Raw genomic sequence first — 24613 nt, forward strand, 5'->3', positions numbered from 1 at the left:
GCTGTGCAACCTTGGGCCCTTTGGGCCTCAGAGGCTTGACTCCATGATGGGAATAATAACAGCTATTGATATTTCATGGGGGAGCCCAGCCAATAAAAGGAGTTCATCGTCATGAAAATGTTTGTTTGAAAACTCTGCAGCACTGAACCAATGTAATATATCGTTTGATAGTTATCTAACCAAAAGTGAGGATGAGGCACTTTTCAAAATGAAACACCAGGACAAGGGATTGTCCCCTTGTGATACACAAGGTAATGTGGGCCATGGGTTTTGAGAGGACTACTGCAGGGGCAGTGGGGACTCCCCAGGAAGCACGAGGGTGTCAGGACCCAACCCCTTGTTTCTCACACCCTTTTGCTTCATGGGACTACAGACGCGTTATAGGCTGAGGAGGGGCGATTGGGCAGGGGAAGCGTCATGACCCAGAACATCATGGAGGAGCAGGTTGTGCTGTCCCGAGATGGACAAGAGAGCACACAGCAGGATAGCATTGTGCCAGCATCTCTTCCAGACCCACCCCTGAGCCTACAGATGAGGAGAAGGGGTCCCAGAGTATCCCGCTTAGAGAAGAGGAGACCCAGTGCGTAGTGGTCCCATGAAGCAAAAGACCAGCACATTCCAGATGATAATGAGAGCCTAGAAATCTGCAGAGCACGTGGCTGAGTGTCATGGACATCTGACTTTCCTTTTGTGGCTACCCAGCAGCCAATCCCTGCCCTTTGTGTGCAGCACATCCCCCTTGTGCTTTTCAGTAGAAAGCAGAGCCTTCTTCCCACTAGAGATCCTGAAAAAAGCCAAATCGCCTTTTTCCCAGGCTCCCTTGCAGCTCAGCAAAGGCAAGGGGCCTAGACCCACACACGCTGAACTTTGAGTCAGGCCTTAGTACAACACAACAAAAAGAGTTTCTAGGGGCAAGAACATCCAGTGCCCTGGGCAGCAGCAGAGCTGGTCTAAGCAGAGGTGCCCAGTGTTCAATGGTGGCAAAAAGCAGGTGCAGGGTCTTCACCAGGCTGTTTAGAATGTGACTGCGGCTGTGGTCCTAGCTGACACCTAGCCTCTTGTTCAAGCCTGCCCTCCAACCTGGTTCTATAGCCTTCTGAAGGGACCTGACCTATCTGATATCCCTTTAGTAAGTCTCTTCACCCCTTTCGTAAGCAGAAGTAGTATCTCTTGATCGCCTTGATGAATTCTGAATGATACACCAAGTAAAAGAACTATCACAGGCCCCCACCCCCTAAACCTTGATACGTTCCCAGGAGCAACCCTGGCACCGACCCATTCACCCTGGCCCTTGAGTCGCCAACAGGGCTTCTGAGGGGCCCTGAAGCATTGCCTGGGGGCGTGAGAGCAAGGAACGTGCCCTACTGCTCCAGTCACGTGGGCAAGATGAAAATCTCCCTCAGGTGAGGAACAAAATAATTACTATTCCGTTCATGTCAAAAGTTTAAAGAAATGGTGTATTTTGGAGTTTATGTTTCAGTGGGTTTTCTCATAATAAAAGAATTCTTCTATATAGTGACTTTGGCCAGAACCTGGATTAACAGAGAGAACTTCTAAAAGTTAGAATGTATTCCTGGCGCACGCCACCTTAGAGTGAATAAATGAGGACTTGGCTTGCTAATTCGGAACGGTTGCCAACCCCTGAGTTAGGGAAATGCAGAAAACTTCTGGCCACTGAACAGAAAGAAGGTTCAGCAAAAAGGGCCTGGCTCGAAGCCAGGCAAGCTCCCCAGCTCCAGGCCTAATCCCCATCTTAGTCATTAGCAACACACTGAGGTCCGGGTGAAGATGCTCTTCAGGCCCAGCTTCACTCCTTAGGAAAGGAGCCAAATGGTGTCTTATCCCCACTGTACAGAAAGCAGACTAATAAAAATGGCAGGATTTCTTCTGAGATAATAGCATAAACTCAAGAGATAGTCACAGAATTCTGAAGCTGGAGATGGTGGTATGCAGGTAAATACTTAACAACCAGCTCTCAAAAAACCAAAGAAGTGAATGTATGTATATATAGACATAAGGCTATTGTAAGTTTCACTGATATAAATCATGTATATTTACAATACACAATTTACAGATAGTAATAAAATACACAGTTGTCTTTACTGCAGATCCCATATAGTTGATTTTCCTCTTGAATCTGCAGTCAAACCATGGTTGCAATTCAACCATGATTTGACATATAGAATTGCATCTCAGTCTGCTCTTTTCCCAGTAAATGTATTGTCATTACATATGATAAGACCTACTGATAAATTCACTCTGGTACAAACTGTTCATTGAACTAAATCCTCTTTCACCTTCGGCTCTAGTCATTTCAGACTTTTAAGTTTAATCTGCATTCTATTTTCTCCTTAACTTTCTTAAATCTAGACAAGCAACAAAGCAATAAATCAAGCCCTGATTTATAGCATTTGCCAATTTCCTTGCTGTACGTATTCCCGTTGTGGACAATTTCAAGCTACCAGCATGACATCACCAACCACCAAGTAAAGAAGAGACACACAGCACTAGTACATAGTATTTCCAGTGTATAGCTTGAAATAAAATTCATATTTTATGGCAAGACAAGAAAAACATAAAATTTTAGGGCCTCCTCCTTCCCCTTTAGTGTGTGTTGTACAAAGCATTAACCAGACCTCTTTAGGAGATAACTTCCTTTCTTAATCTCATAAAGGGTCACAGCTACTTAGGAGATAGCCTTGCTTCTTAATCTTGTAAGGAGCTGCGATGACCCATGACCCACTACTTGCTTTGTCCCGTAGATCTGGATTGTATAAACTGTGGATAATATGTCATTTAACGTAGCGGCCTCTGTCTCAAAAAATTATATAACTGTGCTTTAGTCCTCTAACGGGTGAAACTGTTCCCGGAGCTTTCTGAGAGGCTGTTCCCAGTTATAATCCTCAGTTTGGCTTGAATAAAGTTTTTCATTTCTTTCTTAGATCAACTGTTGATTAGTTTTTAATCGACAGATACAATCGATGTAAAAACTCAAAAGCATAAATAAAATGTGTGTAATAATTAGGCAGTGATGTGTTTGAGCATTACCTTCGTTTTTAATAAATACGTTTACTTGTACACTTATGTAATTTTTAATAATGGCTGTATTTAACAAGCAGCCCACAAAATCCCTAAAAATTTACCAGCCGGCTCTCAAATGCTGATACGATCTGATCCCTGTCCCCACGCCCCCTCCCCACGCACTACTGGCTGGAGGAGACCTGGAGAAGGTCACATTAGCTCTCCACCTGTACAAAATATGTGGAGATGGGAGGTAGGGATGGTAGATATTGGGGTCAGGAAAGCCAGCTGTCCCACAAACGTGTCCTGTGCGTTCACACATAGCTTTAGATGTTAAAAGGAAGCCTAAACTCTGGTATGGCTGCCCTGGCATGACGCTCTCCAGCTCCTCACCGCCTTTGTCCATGTGACCTATTTTCAGAGCAAAAAAAATGCTGATTTACTCTCCAGTTGCCAACTTTGGCTACTGGTTGCACAGACCTCGCTCTATCCCTATAGACACACCCTAGCTTTGACAGCATTTCCCGAAGCTCTGCAGGTCTGGAGAGAATGACACAGCTGGAGATCATTTTGAAGACAATTAAAGCTAATGAGCTGACACAGCAAAAGCAGCAAAAAAAGGCAGGAAATGGCTCTGGCTAGAGGATAGTTTTGCCTTGGTAGCCGGAGAGAGACCAGCAAGGAAGTAAAATGGGAGAGGATCTGACTTACTAGTAAAAACCAGTATTTGCTTACCCAGGCCTTGACCATAGCTGAATTGGAGGGTGTACTTCTGGCAGGGCTGTGGGGACCAGGCACTTTTCTGTACGGAGGGGAGCAGTGTAAACTGGTACAGCCTCTATGGAAGCCAATTTGACACTGGCTTTCACTGTTTTAAATGCACATTCCCTTGTACCAGGATACTCGAGGATATTCATTGCAGCATTATTTGTATTAATAATGGTACTGAGGGACTTCCTTAGTGGTGCAGTGATTAAGAATCCGCCTGCCAATGCAGGGGACATGGGTTCAAGCCCTGGTCTGGGAAGATCCCACATGCCCCAGAGCAACTAAGTCTGTGCGCCACAACTACTGAGCCTGTGCTCTAGAACCCGCGAGCCACAACTACTGAGCCCGCGTGCCACAACTACTGAAGCCCATGTGCCTAGAGCCCGTGCTCCGCAATAAAGACCGGCCACTGCAATGAGAAGCCCGCGCACCGCAACAAAGAGTAACCCCCGCTCGCCGCAACTAGAGAAAGCCCGTGCGCAGCAATGAAGACCCGACGCAGCCAAAAATAAATAAATAAATACATTTTTTAAAAATAATAATAAATTTAAACAAATAATGATGGTACTGAATTAGAAACAAACTGAAAGCCTATTAAGAGGTGGCTTGATAAGTTTATAAAAGACAATAAATCCAGAAGAAGGAACACTGTACAACCACTAAAAAGAATATGGCAGCTCTTACCTATTGCAGAACACTCAAATCTGTTAAGTGAAAAAAGCAAGGTAATGAACACTGTATGCTACCATTGGATGCTTTGCATGATATACTTTTACACTTAAATGTGCATAAAATACCTTTGGAAAGATACACAAAGAAGCTTGGCCACAGTTGCCTCTGAAGAAGAAAGCTGACAGAGGCCAAAAGTGGGAAGGACTTACTTAGCAACATACCCCTTTAAAACGTTTTAGTTTTCTATCACAAACTCTCATTTTTTAATCAAAAGATAGTAAAGGATGTGGCTATTTTTTAAATGGCAACAACAACTCCACTTCCGTGATTATTAACCACAGTCCTGAGCCTGCTCAAACTTTAGTCAAATTTTAAAGGCACTCGTCCACTCCCATTCACCTGGAACTGTCCGGGTTTTAGCACTGGAAGTCCCGTGTCCTGGGAAACCCTTCAGTCCCGACAGACTAGGAGGGTTGGACAGGCTACTCCCCTCTCCAGATTGAAGTGGTACCCTCAGGCCACCCATGGGCTCCTTCCCCCTGTCCCCAAACCCAGCCAGAAGACGGAGGGCAGGACGCTTGCGCTGCAAGCTAAGCAGGTCAGCCTCCTGGGTACCGAGCTGGGCGAAAGGATGGGGCGGGGTCCCGGAGGGGCCTGGCCTCTTACAGAGGCCTCACTTCATTGACCCGGAACAAGAGCAATGGGCAGGGACTCTGATCCTGGGCTCTAGCCTCGGCTCGCCATCGAGTGACCTTCAGTCGGTCCTTATACTTTTCCGGGCCTCAGTTTTCTCATTTGTAAAGTGAAGGGGGAAAGTGGGCGCCTATCATGGTCCTAAGGGCACATCTCCTCACCTCTCAGACTCTTGAGCACAGGGGCCCACTCCTCAGCTCACACGCATGTTCTGTGCTCTCCCAGGGAACAGCCAAAACCTCTCAGCTCTAGTTCAGGTGCATTTCACAGGTAGGAACCAGAAGGTTCTACCCAGAAAGCTCCTATTCAGGATCCAATTGAAAGGTGCCTTCTCTTAAAGCAGCATTTCTCAACAAAGCGAATGAGTTCAGAATGTCAATCCTGGGCCCCGCTACAGAGATTCAGTTGCAGTAGGTCTAGGAAATCAAGGTAGGTGCCCTGCACTCCAGCCCCACCCTTTGAAACCCACTGTCTTAAAGACCAAGGCCACATCAGAGGGTAAGCATTTTAAAGTTCATTTCCTCTTTAATGAAAACAAGCTATTATTCTGTAACAGTTATTTTTTAAAGCCAACAATAAGAGTTTGGAGGCATCAAATCCACTCAGTGCACTGCAGCCTGGAACCACACACGGAACAGTAAGGTTGCATTTCAAAACATGATCAAACAGCGGCCTAATCAGCCAGGTGTTAAGCTCTCAATCACAAGCCTCAAAACACATAATCGAGTGTCAGTAAGCAGGTGTTTGAAGGGAAGATTGAGATCAACAGTTGCTTTTGTGGTTATTTAAGAGGTTTTGAAACATTAAAATGGAGTACCTCACGCTCAAGCCAGTAGACTTCCGGGGCTTCGAGGCTGAATAAATCCAGGCAATTATTAGCACTGGAGAGTTTAACGGGATTGCAATCAAAAAGCTTTGATCCTTATTGAGGAAATCTGTGTCCTTTCTTTTTTTTTTTTTTTTTTTTGCAGTGCGCGGGCCTCTCACTGTTGCGGCCTCTCCCGTTGCGGAGCACAGGCTCCAGACGCGCAGGCTCAGCGGCCATGGCTCACGGGCCCAGCCGCTCCGCGGGTGGGATCTTCCCAGACCGGGGCACGAACCCGTGTCCCCTGCATCGGCAGGCAGACTCCCAACCGCTGCGCCACCAGGGAAGCCCTCTTGTGTCCTTTCCTTTATTTCCACTACCTTTAAGGAGTTGCCCTCATGGGTGGCAATGCTTTTAAGAATCCCTAGAACATACTGCACCGTGTTCAGATTGAAGATTTTGATCCCGTTAGAGAAAATCACATGCAGATCACAGGCATACATTCAGTGCAACAGTGCCAGGGACCCATCCCAACTTCCTCCCCTATGTGACAAGTCTAGAATGGGGAGTTCCAAAGAAAAAGCAAAGTTCCACTTTAGAAATTAATTTTTGGCTTTGTACACATTTCCAATGGCTTCTTGGTGACATAACTGCCCCATGAAAATCCCTGAAAGGTTTCGGGACAATTTAAGGTGACCATCCTCAGTAGATGCACCCTTTTTGAGACCCACTATTAATAAGACTAGCCCATCACTTAGGCTTAATAGCACCTGCCCATGTGATTTATTTTAGGGAGTGCAGCAAAGGGGTCCCTACTTAAAATTGTAGCTCGTTAATTTCTATTAATTCTCCTTGATTGTGAGTAGCCATTTAGCTTTCAGAAAATATGCTTCACTTTCTATTTCTCTTCCCTCTTCCGCTGACCTTGGATTACCACCAAAATATTAGTTTCAGTTCTTATAATTGTATCTCCTACAGTTAAAGGTGCTGTTGGAGCATTTGGTCATATGTGATACCAACTTAATAATAAAGCCCCAATCACCCTTACTTCAATGAGATAAAGGTGTTTGAGACTTCAGAAAGTTTCACTGTCAATCATGGATATCCACATGCTCGTCTGAAACAAAATCAAGAGAGTCTACCGGGTCTGAACAAATCAGGGGTTCTGAGACTGGGTTCTAAGGTTGAATAAGCCCAAAGGACTTCATTCTTCCCTCCCACCAGTCAGTAATTGCAGACCACACCGCGACTTCTCTTTCAAACCACCTTCCTCTTTTGAGCTGTAGGATTCAGCGGGGCTGCTGATTAGTGTGTAGTTGGGGCTTTTGTGACTCAGGACATTCAAACCTGAACTCTGAGTCTATTTGCAAAGATAAAAGTTTCCTCTCTAATCCAGGGAGGCTGGCTATCTTTAGGCTTTTCTGATCTTCCTTTGTCATGTAATACCCTTCTTTATTTAGTATCGGTACTCTCTCATCGTTCCTCTCCTGGTAGCCAACAGCCACGGCCGAGCTGGGGAAGTGTTAACCTTAACTTCTCCTTATGCAGGAGGAACTCAGCAGCCCTTTCAGCAGCCCACACCATTGTAGCAGGTTTCACAACTTTAAGTTGGACTAGAAACTCCCTCGGAATTCCATCATGCGAATTATTCAGACTGATTCAATCAGGATTTTTCCTCTTTGCTGTGCTCCAGTAAACCTCTGACCTCCTGTTTCATGGAGAAAACAGAAATCATCAGATGGACGCTCCATCAGTTCCTCGCTTGCCTCCACTAATCTAAGACTTGCCTTCTCCCTTCCCTCCTGGCGCAATGGGAAAGAGGCCCTCTTCCCTCTAGGCCAGTTCCCCACCAAGGCTTGGGACCCCAACTCCATCGGCCCCTCTCCTGCATCTTCAGAGTCTCCCTCTGTATTAGCTGTGGCTCGTCGCCATTTGTATATAACAAAATGTTATGTTAGAAGCTGGGACTGTGAAGCACCAGGATATAATAAAAGCTACATTTCAAAGGATGTGCTAGACCATATGCGCAATTTCAAAGTAGAATAACCAAAGTAGAATAAATTCCCTCATTCAGCAGGAGGCTAAAGAGTGAAAGGAGTGGGGTTTGAAGAGGATTCTTGAGTAGAGCCATTAGAATGCTGTGGGTCTCAGACCCCAAGGATGGAAGGATGAAGGGGATCTCTGCCTTCTTCTCAAGCCTAGTGAGGATGCTTTAATGGGACAGCTTGGAGAGATGAATGCATGTCCCCTGCAGTTGGGTGCTAGAAAGACTGGGACCTACTCATGCCTGAGAAGGTCAAGGAAGGCAGCAGGGTAGAAGGCTGGGTCTGGGAAGTAACTTCACTCCTGGGGATCAAATTGTAAGAATTTTGCTCAGGGAGAGGCTCCCAGAAAAGAGGACTCCAGGAGCAGGAAACTGTGAACAGTACTGGGAGGTAGGCGTGGGTTTGGGTGAAGAACTGAAGGTGGATAGGACAAGGCCAGCTGAAGGGTTGCAGTTGGAAGGCCCCACCAGGTGAACTTTCAAGGAACCCATGGAAATGCCCAGCGAGAGTCTGCTGTACACACCTGCTGCCCCAGAGAAGGCAACACCATCCTACCAGAGAGCCAGCCTCACCACTTATCCCTCCTCCTAGCTCTGACCCTGGCGGGGGAAGCACAGCTGGCAAGCAGAGAACGAGGAGAAAGTGTGGGGTGATGGGGGGAGAGAGGAGGGCCATGCCAGCCCCCACCATCACATCAAGGGGCCATCTGGGGCGGGGCAGGGGGAGGGGAGGGGGTGGTGTGCACGTGAGAAGATTGAACATTAAACCAGCTGCAGAGTGTTGACTGTTATCTTGGAGCAGACATTCTAAATTAACTAACTGAGACTGAGATTGTAACCTAACATGATTCAGAACTTTAAAAAAAAGGAACCAAAGAAATGACCAGAACCTGAACAGATTTAAAGGGACAATGGAAAACGAGAGTAAAACTGCTTTTAAGAAAACTTCAGCATGAGCACTGATGTTCCATGGACAGAGAGATGGACATGCTTAGACAGAGGAAGCAGAAACCTCCCCCTGACTCTACATCAACTTCCAGCCTCTCTCCTGTATCTTCAGCTTCTCCCTCTTGACCTTATCTTCTTTCCCTCACTCGAGATTATTAAAGGAGTTTTTCACACTCCCTGCCTCTACTTCATCATCTCCCATAGCCATCTAGCTTCTGCCCTGTCATTACAGTAAGTCCCCTACATACAAATGAGTTCCGTTCCTAAAGTGCTTCGTAAGTCCAACTTGTTCATAAGTGCAACAAAGTTAGCCTAGGTACCCAACTAACACAGTCAGCTATATAGTACTGTACTGTAATAGGTTTATAATACTTTTCACACAAATAACACATTAAAAAAACACAAAAAATAAAGGAAACATTCTTAATTTTACAGTACAGTACCTTGAAAAATACAGTAGTACAGTACAACAGCTGGCGTACAGGGGCTGACATCGAGTGAACAGGCAAGAAGAGCTACTGACTGGAGGAGAGAGAGGAGGGGGGAGATGGCAGAGCTGAAGGATGGTCAGCAACAGGAGACGGAGGGCAAGCTGCACGTGACAATTTACGCCAGACACGTGCTAACTCACGTGATTGGACATGAGAACGCACGTTCGCATCTTTGGAAGTTCTCAACTTGAAGTTTCGTAGGTAGGGCATTTACCGTACTGCCCAGAGACATCTCTGGACAAGGTCACCGCTGACATCTTTTTATTTTTTTCTTCCTTTTTTCTCAAAATAATTTTTCTTATTATAAAGCAGATATTTTCATTACAGAAAAATTAGAAACCTCAAGCAACTAAAATGAACATTAAAAAATAAAATCCATAAACCCACCAAGCCAACCACTGTTAGTAGGTTACTGTAGATCCCAGATTACCTTCTGTGTGTATGTTCATGTGCAGATGTAGAGACATATGCACAGAGAATATACACACACATGCACATAAACATTTGAGTTATTTCAAGCTTTTCATTATTACAACAATGCTAATTTAAAACTTGAATTCATACTATACATATACTACTTAATACATACATATATGTACAAATTACATGTGTATTTTCACAAGGACTTTGCAGGTGTAAGTAGAATGCTTACAGAACAAACAAACAAAAACAAGATAATAGGAGATGACAATAGCTTATGTTTCCTGCTGCTTCTGCGTTATCCAAAGATTTATGAAAGTGTTAGCTTCTGTTATTAAAAAAGGCACTCTGTGACAACTTGGCACACCTATTTCCATGTCAGAAAACAGTGGGGGCCAAAGGACGTGATGTTTACTTAACACTTTATCAAACATTAAGCTGTTATTTCATTTATTTTCTAAGTACATATATTGTGGTGTTAAGATAGGAAGAGACAATGGTGGAAATTTTAAGAAGATGATTTTGACATAGGGAATATATTTTACCCTCATAATTGTGTTAAGTCCACCTTTACTAATATGCCAATATATAATTTTTACCACAGAGCATTTTTAGACACATGCCACTATGTTAAAAATAAATAAACAATAGAGAAAAGTAAAAAAATAGGAACTAAAAATTTGACTCCCTGGAAAAAGAAAACACTGAATAAATTTGTGTAAGCCTTTCAGACCTTTTCCTAAACATTTAGAACCATATCTATCAATACATAATTTTATTTAGTTATTTTTACAAAATGAGACCATATCATGCTGACTGCTCTGGAACTTGCTTTTTTCATTTAACAGTGTCATGAGCAATTTTCCAAATCAGGACGTACAAATTGATCTCCCTCCTTTGAACAGATGAATATTGCTTTATCATTTATTATGGCCCAAAATTTGTTTAAGCATCTCCTTGCTGAGAAACATTTGAGTTATTTCAAAGTTTTTATTATCACTAGTGAGATCTACACATCTTATACCTATACCTTTTAATAGTTGTCTAATTATTCATGTAGACTAAATAACCAAAAGTAGATTTGCTTGGTCAAAGAATAAGCACATTTACATTCTGATGGTACCAGATTATACTCTAAAAAGACTGTATTAGGTACTCTCCCTCACCTTCTCCAAAAATGAATATTATCAGTCTTTTAATTTTTGCCAATCTTATAGGTAAAAAAAATGAACTCATTGTTTCAGTTAGCATTTTTTTCATAGGGAGACTGAACTCCTCATATGCTGATTGGTCATTTATTCTTCTAGGAATTTCCTACCCATCTTTGTCTGTTTTGTGGCTGGGCCATTTGTCTTTTCTATCGATTTATAAAATTTCTTTAGCTAATAGAGATATTAACCCTGTCGTGCTTATCACAAATAATTTTTCCTAGTTTTTCTTTCTTTTTTTTTTTTTACTTCGTCTATTGGTTTCTCCCCACAAGAGTTTTAACTTTTCATATAGTCAAGTATATCCATCTTTTCCTCATGGTTTCTGGTTTTAATAATATATTATACAAGGTTTCACCACTCCATGGTTATAAAAATATTCATCCTTATTTTCTTCTATTATTTTTATAATTTTACTTCTATACTTAAATGGTGACCTCATGGAGTACATATTCTGGTATAAAAAGTGAAATGAGAATCCAAGAGTATCATACTCCACATACTATCTTACAATAATTTATTGCATTGTGACCATATTTCCATGTTAATTGAAATACTCTGTTATATTAATTTATACTGGTTCCATAATTTATTTAATTAATCTCCTATAATTGGATAATTAGGCTGATTGCAGCTATTTCAAACAGCTGTGTGATAAACATGAGCATTAAACCCTCATCCATTACCTTGACAATCCCCTTAGCATGCATTTCAAACAGTTTTTATCTTCTCTATATAAACCTTGCCCCATCTTCTCATCACAGTGAGCTATATGTACATATAGCCATCCTATTGTCCAAACCAAAATCTTAGAAGTAATTTTTTTTTTTTTTTTTTTTTTTGCGGTACGCGGGCCTCTCACCGTTGTGGCCTCTCCCGTTGCGGAGCACAGGCTCCGGACGCGCAGGCTCAGCGGCCATGGCTCACGGGCCCAGCCGCTCCGCGGCATGTGGGATCTTCCCGGACCGGGGCACGAACCCGTGTCCCCTGCATCGGCAGGCGGACTCTCAACCACTGCGCCACCAGGGAAGCCCTAGAAGTAATTTTTGATTCCTCACTTTCCCTCAACCTTCAAACTGTCCATCAGAAAAATTCCATCAGCTCTACCTAGTTGTCCACTTATATCCCACTCTTCTCCTCACCTGGATGGCTGCTTGGCCTCTCTGTTCCCACTCTTGCCCACTGCAATCCTGTGTCTACAGCAGGAGAGTATCATTTCAGAATGTAAATCAGATCAAATCATTTCCCTGCTGACAACCCTCAAATGGTTTTCCATTGCACTTCCAGAAGTGAAATAGTAAATATCCCTTACCAAGCCCTCCTTCCAAGGCCTCTGTCACCTGGCCCTACTCACCCCTCTAACTCAAGTCCCCTGTTTCCCGGATGTTGACCTCTTTTCTACTCCTTAAATGAACCAAACTTGTTCCTAATTTAAGGCAGGATTTCTCATCCTTGGCACTAACGACATTTGGGGTGGATAATTCTCTGCTGTGGGGCCTGTCCTGTGCATTATAGGATGTTTACCAGCATCCCTGGCCTCTACCCCCTAGATGTCTGTAACACTCCCCCCACCACCAGTTGTGTTTTGTCTCCAGACGTAGCCAAATGTCCCCTAGGGGACAAAATTACCTAGGGGACAAAATTTTGCCTAGGGGCAAAATTACCCCTGCTTGAGAACCACTGATTTAGGGCCTTTGCATAAGCTGTCCCATCTACCTGGAATGTTCTGCCTCCTGGATCTTTATGCAAATGTTTCTTATTCAGGACTCAGATCAAATGTCATCTCCTCAAACAGTCTTCCCTGCCCATCCAATCTAAATGAGCTCCCCACTCATCACCAATCACCCACTGCCACTACCAATCACCCTGTTTTGTTTTCTCAATAGCTCTTATCATTGTCTGAAATAACCTTGCCCGGTTATTGGTTTACTTCTCGGTTGCCTGTCTCTCCTACCAGAATGTAAGTTTCAAGCCAAGAGCAGTGCCTGGTGTGAGTGAGCAGTTGTTCAGGAAATATTTGTTGATTGAAAAAAATAAACTCCCATATGTGGAGACTAAAGATCTATTTGTTCCAAATCTAATAGATAAAGTTCTTATATGAATTCTCTCCAACATTTGACACTCATGATGACCTGCTCTTTCTTTAAGTCATCACTTCCCTTGGTGTTGGGGACCCTGTGTTGAGACCCTAGTCTCTCTTCTAGTTTCCCTCAAGAGCTCCTCCTCCTCGGCCCATGCCTGACGTACTGCTCTTCAGGGAGTCCCATCCTAGTGCCTCTTCTCCTCCAATTCCATACCATCTAGCGAGGTGACCTCAGCCACTCCTATACTTCATCAATGACCATCTGTTTTCTTGTGACTCCCAAATCTATACCTCTACCCCAGATGCAAGCAGACACTGGGAAGTCCCACAGGCCCCTCAATTTCAATATTTCCAAACTAAATTTATCACTTGCACCAACCCCAAGCCACATCCTCAACAACCCCTCTCATGAGACACAGCTAAGCCTCCTGCTGCTGAAGCTCCTAGTTACTATGCTGGAATTATTCTTCTGGATTATTGTAGCATTGGATCACTGTACCCTCCAATGGGCTCTGTGACCCCGGCCCCACTCCCAAATAACACACGCTCCTCAGTCTTCTGCTTGAAGCTCTCAATGGCTCCCCACTGCCCTAAGTCCAAGATCCAAATGCCTCTTCATGCCTCCCAAGACCTTCATGACCCATCTGTTTCACCAGATCAACCATCCAAACTATGCCTCCCCTCACCTGTGGGACCACAGATGTGCCTCTGTGTCGTAACCACACTTGCCATCCCCCTCTCTGTGCCAGGATTCAAACAATATTTATAAAATCAACAGATGGATGGAGGAATTTTCTTGGTGTTTCCATTACCCTTGTTCTTTTTTTTTTTGTTTTTTTGGCTACGTCAGGTCTTAGTTGTGGCACACGGGATCTTCGTTGCAGTACACGGAATCTTTCTTTGTGCTGCACGGGCTCCTCTCTAGTTGTGGTGCACGGGCTTCTCTCTAGTTGTGGTGTGCTGTTTTTTCCCTTCTCTAGTTGTGGTGTGTGGGCTCCAGAGCATGTGGGGTCTGTAGTTTGCAGCACACGGGCTCTCTCGTTGAGGCGTGTGGGCTCAGTAGTTGTGGTGCGTGGGCTTAGTTGCCCCGCGGAATGTGGGATCTTAATTCCCCAACCAGGGATCGAACCTGCGTCCCCTGCATTGGAAGGCAGATTCTTTACCACTGGACCACCGGAGAAGTCCCTTGCTCTTGAGTCACTGTTTCTTTGGTCTGAGTCTCATAAGGCTTTGAACCTTCTTTTAACATAGTCCATCACCAGTCCTCAAACAGTCTTTGCTTCCAATGCAACTCGAGATTCCTCTCTGAAACCATCAGTGGGGTTTTTATATCCTACCCATCTTATTTCCCAGGCCCTAATGCTAATGTTTATATCCCTCCCTCAATGCTGCACCACAAGCCAACATCCTAACAACTTTTGGAGGACTTGGGTTAATTAGTAACTAACTAATTTGCATCTCCAAACTCAGAATTTAGCTCAATATTTACACTTTGCTGCCACTGGGTACATTCAGTAACAGTGACTAAGCGTCTTGGCAGCTCTCAAATTGTACAAAAGAAATTCAGAGATAACGCAACAGACCATCAAGAAAAACTAATGAACAAGCAATTTATTATAAACAAGATGTGAAATAATAAGTTTCATATCAAAACAAGTATCCAAAAGGAACAGCAAAACTGCCGTCTGCTCCAGAGCTGTCACTGCTCAGCCTCTGTAATCTGTCCCCAGCTCCACCATCACCGTCCTGTCAGTTCCTCGGCATCAGCTGGACAGATTACGTGAACACGCTCCCAGCTGAACCAACACAGGAGTAGAGCTGAGAAAACCGACCCCCAGCTGTCGTTCCCCCCAGCTTTCCAGTCAGGCAGCCCCAGGGGCACTTTCAAATGACACATCCCTCCAAGGATCATGCCCATGTTACCTTCCCCCAAATGTTACTACTGGGGTGGACGGTGACCCTGGGAGCCTACAGGTACTGGTGGATGTTGCCTGTGGTATGTGCTGTCTTCCCCAACTGAATAGATCTAGGGAAGAGCAGCAGCGAGTGACGATTGTCCGACAATCCCAGACAGTGTCCTTGCCAGGCTACCTCTGCTCAGAGGGAGAGAGCGGGAAATCCATCTTGTAGGTGACTGGCCGCTGCTGCTCAAAGGAAGCACGTGGGGGTGAAGCTCGGCCCCCAACAGGGAGCTTCCACATGACTCTGAATTGCAGTTTTGAGGACGCAGGGCCAGGCACCTCCACATCACCTCATTCCTCTGGCCTGGGTGACAATGGACTCCATCAGTGGTGGGAGCCTATTGTGGCCAATTTCTCAAGGCTTCACCACAGAAAGGCCTGGAGGGGCCCATCTGAGTCTGAAAATGACCGTGGAAGCTGCAGAGCAACTGGCTCCCAAGGCTTGGGAAGGAGCCTCCTAACAATTATCTGCAGCAAAATGTATTGATGTTGCAACGCGTTTACAATAAGAAAACCGGCCCTAGTGCTCAGCTCTGCACTCAGCGCTGGGAGGGAATTTAACAAGGAAAATCCCTGCTCTGGAGGCAGCTGTGACCTAATTACGAAGAAAGAACTTTGCATGTAAAATGATACCTTATGCTGGGGCTCTTGGCCCTCCTGCCCCCTGAGCCGTGTGTGCTCTGCTGCTGAGGGGGTCAGCACAAGCAGGCCTGAGGGACCATCTGGGGGCCAGAGTGGGCATAGTGCCCAGAGCCTGTGATAGGTTAGGGGCCCATGAAAATGTTCTAACTTGTAAAATCAGAAGAAAAAAGTGAATATAATCCAATCTGAATTGCATTCACATTTACATCGATGCAATCGCAAAATGTTTTAATTTTTTTTATACAAAAGGAGGCCCAAGAAAGGCAAAATTTTCCAAGAACTCCAGAAATTATAATGCAGCCTTGACTGAACAAAAGGGAAAACAAACGAGCAGCTGCAGAAATGCCCAGTTACCATTCTGCCCTTGCACGTGCAGCTGAGCAAGAAACGTGCAAACCTCAAGAGCCCTGGAGCACGTCCTGAGTAACCATTCTGCTCACAGGCATGTGGGTGCTGCTGTGGCCCTAGAAATGAAGCGTTGATAGAAGTGATTATGGTGATAATCACTGCAACCGTTTAATGAGTACTTCCAGTATGCATCAGATTCAGTGCTAGAGGCTTTACATGCTTGATCTCATTTAATCACCTCTACGACCTTGGAAGATAGGTATTATTACCTACATTTTAGAGATGAAGAAACCACAACTCAAAGAATTTAAGTAACAAGCCCTGGGCTTCCCTGGTGGCGCAGTGGTTGGTAGTCCGCCTGCCGATGCAGGGGACAAGGGTTCGTGCGCCGGTCCGGGAAGATCCCACATGCCGCGGAGTGGCTGGGCCCGTGAGCCATGGCCGCTGAGCCTGCGCGTCCAGAGCCTGTGCTCCACAACAGGAGAGGCCACAACAGTGAGAGGCCCGCGTACCGCAAAAAAAAAAAAAAAAAAAAAGCTCCTAAAGTGATTCTAACATGCAACAAAGTTTGAGAACCCCTTGACTAAGTGATGCCGGGCTTCTGGAGAACTTGGGAAGGAGGGCATGGCAGGTGTATGCAGGTGGACATGACGTATATTCATGGGGTAGTGAGAAGGCCCATCTGAAGGGAGAGCAGAGGCCGTGTAGGGGTTGGGGGTGAGGATAAGAGTTTGAGGAGCAGGCTATGGTCATGGGATTCAGACTTGGAGTAGTAAGAATAGAGTGCTGGAGGAGATGAAGACCGCTCTTAGAAAAGCTTGCTCTGACGAAGATTTGCTGGACAGGATGGAGTGTGGGGAGCCTGAGTCAGGGAGAACAGCAGTTCACAGGAGCCCAGGTAAGAGCTGATGAGATCCGAAAGGCAGGATGACTGTGAGAAGAAAAGTAAACGATGACAGGCCTGTTGGATTCATTTGCCAGGGCTGCTGTAAAAGCAACACAAACTGGGCAACTTAACAAGTTTATCTTCACATCGATGGGTCGACCAGAAGTCCAAGATCAAGGCGTCGGCAGGATTGGTTCCTTTGGAGGGCTGTGAGGGAGAATCTGGCCCGTGCCTCTCCCCTCGCTTCTGGTGGTTTGTTGGCAACCTTTGGGGTTCCTTGGCTTATAGAAGCATCACCCCGATCTCTGCCTGCATGTTCCATGGCATTCTCCCTGCACACATGTCTGTGTCCAGATCTCCCCTTTTCATAAGGACATTAGGTTAGGGCCCACCCTAATCACCTCAATTTAACTTCATTACTTCTGTAAGACCCTATCTCCAAACACAGCCACATTCTGCGGTACTGGTGTTTAGGACTTCAACAGATGAATTGGGGGGGGGGCACAAATTCAACCAATAAGACGCATCAAAGGAAAAAATCTATGCAAGATCAGTTTTGCTACGTCCCAATAATGGCAACTGCAGTCAGCTGGACGGGATCTCCACTCATATTCTGAGGTTGGTGAGGATCTCATTTTACTGGAGGCAGATGCAACAAATATGAAACTAAAGGGGACTTTCCTTGGCAGGAAAACCCGGCCAAAATCCTTTGGTAATTCAGTTTTTCTTGCATCACAGCAATGACAGTTGATTTAAATGTATCCATGTACAGAGTTGGGATTTGTAGTCCATGGTGTAATATGAAAAAGCAAAAATGCCATCCTTTGTATGCAGAAATAACTGTCACAGCCTAGCAGAGGTATCAGCAGGCCCCACATGGTTGAACAGAAAAGGAAATAGAAGATTCCATAGGTCAGCGCTGGGCTCCAACACTGGTCAGTGGACTGCGGCTCATGGGCTCAAGCTTGCTTGGGGGTTTCCAGGGTCAAGATCAAAGGCCACAGAAGTTAAGAAGCCAAAGGATGACATCATGAAGGTGAGGTTATCAGCAAGACACACCCTAAGCTGCTGGACACCTCTGGTGACTCTGGTCTGACAGCAGGGGCAGTGCGTGCAGAGGGAGAGACTGTGATCGGGTTCGAAGATCCTAAGGGCCAAATTGTCCAGAAGAAGGAAGGTTCCACCTGCAGTAGCCTCATATGTGCCTGACACGGTTCTGCTGCTCCTCACCCAGAAACAGGGCGACAGAGCTCTATTGACTTTTGTGTTTTCTTCTCCTAGTAATAGAGATGGGCTTTGAAGGGCATCCTTCAAAGACCTTATATGCATTGGAACCACTGGAGGGACGCGTTAAAACATAGATTTTCTGGACCCACCCCTAGCATGTCTGATTCAGTAGCTCTGAGGCAGGACCCAAGCATTTGCCTTTCTAATAAGTTTCTGGGTGGCGCTGGGCTGTGGGCCACCCCTTGAGAGCCACTCTGTAGAGTTAGGCACTCTCTCTCCTCCTCATGCTCAACAATAAACGTTTGAGGAGCAGCTAGCCAAGGTTCAGGGCGCAGTCTGTGACCATGGGTAACGGTCCTCCTCATTATTTAATGAGGATCAAGTTCAGTATCTCCCAAGCTCATTGGCTTCATGCTCCGACCAACTGAATCAAGTGGCCTCCACTTTTAAATTCTTCCAGGATCGAAAGGATCCTGACAAGAAGGGAGTTATTTGATTTTTGTGGGTGATCATTTAACCCAAAAGTACAAGCTCAAGGTATTTGTTATTGAGAAATAGCCTCACATGTACACAAAGAATCATGTTCGTTGCAATTACTGACTATAATAGCCAAGGTTGGAAAAATCTAAAGGGCCAGCAAAAGGGGACTAAATTATGGCATATCCATACTAAATAAATAATGCTACACAGGGATTTAAAAGAATGTACAAACATGAAAAATCTATAAGATGTAATTAGAGGAGAAAAAGGAAATTGAAAAACAATACATACTACATTATCTAGTTCATGTTTTTTAAAACCCACAAAGATATGTGTACAAATGCATAAAAAAGGACCTGGAATGATATATGCTAAGCTCTTAAGAGTAGTTGTTTTGAGGAGAGGAGGGCAAATGGGAGAAGGTTTATCTCAGTTTCCCATACCAACAAGATTCTGCCTTTGGCTCCTGCCATACTGGAAAGCGCTGGGCTCGGCCCAGCCCATAGAGGTTCTGGGCCTCTACAGCAGCCTGCGGAATACAACCAGGGTACAACCTTCGACAAATGAAAGACAGGAAATAACAGGAGGCTTCCTTGGGCGTAACTGGTTCCTTGGCGATGTCCCGCACAACCAAGACCATCTGAGTTCTCTTGTGAACCTGTGGCCTACTTGGTAACTCCCACCTTACCTTCTTCCTTCCTTGGCTTCACGTCCCCGTTTCTCTCAGTCTCACTTCCCTGGGATTCCCCACCTCCATCCCAAGTATTAGCACAGTAAACTTTGCCTCCGGCCCATTTTTCTAGGGAATTTGAACTCAGACAATCTATTTCTACGTTCTCTGAACTTTGAAAAATGATAATGTGTTCAGCTAATACTTGTAGAAGGAAAAAACAGGATTAAGAGGGGAAGGGTGATCGGTTTATTATGAAGAGCAATGTGAATGTCCTGGTAATTCAAGGTGTTTTGCGGGCAGGAGAGTGAGGTAGAGGAGTCGCTTGCTTCAGCATCTTCCAGGTGCTCCCCGAGGAGCCTGGGAGCCAAAACCTCCCTGTCTAACAACGTAATGTTTCCATTATCTTCCGTGGAGTCCCCTTGCCCCCCCTCCCCAAGTCAGGTCTGCTGGGTCAGACCCTCCAGGAATTATCACCCTCTTCAAAACCTCAGAACCAGCTCCCTTTGCCTCTTTCTTCCTTTCCTGCTTGTGAAAAGGGGGTGGGTGTGTGAAGGTGTGTTACTTAGGTCATTTCAGATTGATTGAACTGGGGGCTCAGAGAAAGAGTCCAGAGGAGAGCCGCCTACCACATCCTTCTTTTCTTCGCATTCAAGAGAGACCTGAGCTCTTCCTCAGAGGAGACAAAGGATGGGAACAGGAGAAGTGGCAAGCTTGACTTGAAGTTTAGCTGGGCCTCAGGTCTCCCCCATCTCCTCCCACAGCAAATGCCCCAGAAGCAAAAGCAACTGAAGGTACAGATCTCCAGATTATAGGAGTGGGAGACAGGGAAAATTACTGGGAAAACATCAGTAAACGAGCAAGTTCATAGACGCAGTAGCCAAAAGAAATTGTGTTTCATAAGCTCAACGTTGAAGCCCAAAAAGGAGCCGCAATATGAAGTCCTGCCCGTTCCTTGCACTTTTGCGCCAGAGGATAATGGCTTGGGGCTGACCTAGAAGGGCGGGGCTGTCTGGATCCAGAGTTTGCCTTGGCTAAGTGTGCTGGGTACAATTAAAGGAGAAGTTTTACCTTCAGGGAAGTGTCTGTGGATGCTTTGTAAGCAATATAAAAGAGAAGGGAGCCTTTCTCAGGCACTGTTTGTTTTGTCCCAGAAAATTTCCCTTTATTCTGACTCAGGGATTGTTTGAAAAGACAGAACAAACAAGAGGCTGTGGGTAACAGAGTCCAGGCTTTTAGGTGAGAGAGGATTGGGTCTCTCTTAGACAAGAATCCTGAGAGTCAAATACCCTATAGCTGGACAGGCTTGCTGTAGGAATTTCATCTCAGGATTAGTTGAAAGGGAAGGTTTAACCAAAAGAAGTTTAAACAAGAAAAAGCCTGGGGTTTTTGATGTAAAATGATAGCAATCCGAAACTGAGCATCTTTTCTTAAAGCCGGGCCTGGTTTCAGATTAAGAATGGAGTAAAGGGCTGAGAGATGCCTCCTCTACCAAGATCAGGAAAAGAAGCCCACTGGACGCTCCTCTGTCCGACACGAGCCTGCTCCTGTCGGCAACTCCAGCAAAGTCAAGTTGGCCTGGACATGGTTGGGCCTGCTAGGAAATCCTACGCTTATGGACTCCTTTTCCACCCAAGCAGGTCCGAGGAAGAACATTATGTCCTGTAACAACATTTCTGTCTCAACATTTGAGAGTTTTCCTGCTTTTTCTGTGGGTTTGTTTGGGAACTAAGGTGCTCCACCAGAAAGCTTTTCCTTAAAATCTCTACTGTTCAATTCCAAGGTCACCCTTGCCCTGCTGACCTGGCTCCCCGCTTCTGCCCCCGCCACTCAGTCCTACCTGCGGGTGCCCCTCACCCGCAGGCCTAGCCTTACCCAGCCCTGGAGCCAGTCCTGCCCAAGGCTGGAAAGAGATTCAGAGCCTCAGGCCCACCAGCAGATGGGATGTGGAAACGTGTACCTACCCTGGGAGGCCCAAACCTTCTCATGCCCCCCAGGTCATGACCTTCGGCCAAGTCCTGCCACACAGCTGGGTTTCCCCCAGTGCACCAAGGCCCCAGTCCCTGGTCTGCTTTTGTCAGTTCCCCTCTCTGGGGGATGGAGTGGACCCTGTATCTGCCGTCAGGGGCGGGGCTTGCTTTTTCATGGCCTGCTGCCAGGGTTGCCTACGGTTGTGCCTGTCCTCCACAAGCCTGCGGACGGCCACCCCTAATACACCTAAGCACCCTATGGCTTAAAGCTTCTCAGACTTCCGTGTGCACAAGAATTCCTGCAAGCCTGTTAAGACAGAAGTCCTGTGCCCACCACTGGAGATTCTGCTCCAGGTACCCAGTCCATCCATTCCGCCCAGTCCTGGGTGACTCTAGTGGAAGAGCTCGTGAACCCCATCTCGGTCGACCCTGCAATGGGTGAGCCATCCCCCAGACAAGTCCTGTACAGCTCTGGATGCCTTCCCTGTTCCCCACTGACCCTACCTCTTCATATCCCAGGCTGCTTTGCAGTCACGTCACTCAAGGCATGACATCTATAACATTTTAACCTGTGTTCTATTGCATGTAAAGCAGGCTGCGGTTATGGGACACAAGTTCTCTCTCAACCCAACATGACTGTAAATTGCACCCTGGCTTCCCAGCCCAGTGTATACACAGGCTTCTGCATACATTGGGCATTCAATACATTCTATATCTGGCAGTGACAAGAAGCTCATCTAAGGGACGTACCTTGTTAAAGAGGAATATGGCATTGATAATTCCAAGCACGATGAATTTTTAATGAACAGTAGTCACACAGAAACCGACAGATTAACCTAAGAAGGTTAAATAAAATAATTTTATATTTGTTCCACTTGGTCTACCTTCCTCCCTTTTATGTTGTAGCAGAAAACATTTTGATCTGACACCAGAAGGCACTTTCCATCATGGCTTTATTTAAGAAGACCCAGCACCCCATCTGGTGGACCGAGAGCTGTTTGCACAGCTACCCTCTTTACCGTGACACCCTGAGGAGTCAGCCAACCCCGCAACTGTCCAATCCCATTTACTCCCTCGCTGGGAGGGGGTGCAGGCCTCAGGCTTGCCTCCCTCCTTCCCTTACCCACTGCTGTGCTCCCTTTCCTGGTCTGTCATCTTGATTCACAGGATACAACATCGGGGCCTTGTATTAGCATGGAGAATGGCAGAGAGAAATGCAGGATGTGGGAGAAGCCTTCTGCTTTCTCCTTTCTCTGCAATTATCGCTCAGCTGCTTCAGTAAACAGCAAAACTGTTCCCCACACACATCATTACCGTTCACAAGATTAAAATAGTCTGGAGGTCGGGAAGGGGAGCACAGGTTAGCTTGAGTTTTTGAAATGAATTGCTTTCCCTGGCTAACCGTTTCTTTCCTGAGGATAAGAGGCCTAGGAGAAGTCAAGGTGCACCTCCCCACTCACACAGGAAAAGATTTGAAAGAGAGACAAAATGAGGAAAAGACAGAGCTCAGCACAGGTCCTCGCTCCATGTGGGTGAGGCAGGCAGTGGGTCTGGGCTTAGGACAGAGGCTCTCCTGGCACTCTGAACCCATTCCTGGGCCGCGGGCACCTCAGTGCCTTCTCCTCAGGCACGAGGCGTCTGTCTTACCTCCCACAGCTCAAGTCCCAAATGAGTCTTGGGTAAGCAGCTTCACGCTCATCTGTTCAGATTATAGTTTTGAGCGTGGGTGCCCACTCCCCTAAGGGGGCAGAAGCTTCCGACATAACCAGGACAGAGTAACAACGGCCCAACAGGCTAGAGCTGAAAGCATCCTAACAGAGCACCAGGGCCTCCAGGCGCACCCTCACGCTCTATGTGAGCGGTGCCCTGGAGTTGGGTCACACCACGAAAGCCCTAAACGTCAGGGAAGCCTCTCCAGATGAAGAGATGTTTTCTATGATCTTAAAATGTGTCCTGAAAGGGTTCATGAGGACCAGTCATAAACGAACAGATTTAGTGAGGCAGATGTTTCCACACCTGGCATAAAGTTTATAGGACAAAATCATGTGATAAAGGCCAGGAAGGTAACATTATGTGAGTCAGGGCCTAACTAGAGACACATACCACCTGCAGGCCTTCCAATGCAAGTTTAAAACATGTGCTGCCAGACAAAACCCATCTGAAGACCAGAGTCAACATCCTGGCCTCCAGTTCGCAATCCCTGATCTAGGGAAAAAAATAAAATCAAGAGATCAGAATAAACAAGGGCAAAGTGTTTTGTTCTCCTACTAATTAGCAGCCCACATTCTCTCTCTGCTGTGAAGTATCATTCAGACTATGGAAAATGAGCACCACCAAAAGGACACACTTTCCAGGGTGTTTTTCTGGGTATCAGAACGGGTTCCACCAGCCAACACCCGCTCTCTATTCTAATCTCCTTTGGGACCAGGGAACATCTGTGACATTAGAAGTACATCTGTGTCCACAAGATAGAGGGTTTTCTTCTATTGAAACTAATTAGCACTGGCCATAATAGAACCCCCAGGTCCTTGATACTATTATTTTGGTATTGTGACAACAGCACTGGCCAGCCCAGTCCTGTGGTACTGGTGAAGACAGGAACAAGCAGACACGTGCTGACTGTGGCCCGACTGGCCATCTGTGTCTGTGCCAGCCCATTGCCTAACAGCATCGCTACCATTCCCCATCTGAGAAGACTACAAATTGGGGCTCGATCCCATCAGCCTAGATTGGAAATGGATGAAGCTCCCAGCTCGGGGAGCAGCTGGACAGAACGATTCCTGCAGCTGCTCCCAACAGAGAGATCACTGGTCCATGGAGACTCTCAACAGGCTTGTTGGGAGCAGATGGGAGAAGGGCTGCCATGGCGGGGTTGGAAGCCAGAGAAGGAAGGGAAAGAAACGGCAGGCTCTGGGGACTTGGATCAGTATGTGCCCCACGTGGCCCAGTCCCATTAAGATCAATGCCGGGGATGGTTGTGAGGATTTGGGATCTAACTAAATAGCTTATAGTTAGTTGGTTAAAAACATTTTCTTCCCCAAATATGATGTCAATCAGAGGCAACTGGTCAGTTCCTTGTCCTTGTGTTTTCCATATGCAGGAAAACTCCAAGGATATGGGAACAGGAATGAGGTAGCTCTCCAGCACCTGCATTTTGAGGTTCAGTTAGAGAATCTGTTCAAAAACAGCTGGGAAAGGGAATGCTACAACGAGGGAAGGAAAGGATGGCTGTCAGTCACCCTTTGGTAAATAACCACTGCCACGAGCCTCCCTAGC

This window comes from Globicephala melas, chromosome 9 (genome assembly GCF_963455315.2).
Source record: "Globicephala melas chromosome 9, mGloMel1.2, whole genome shotgun sequence".
NCBI lineage: Eukaryota > Metazoa > Chordata > Mammalia > Artiodactyla > Delphinidae > Globicephala > Globicephala melas.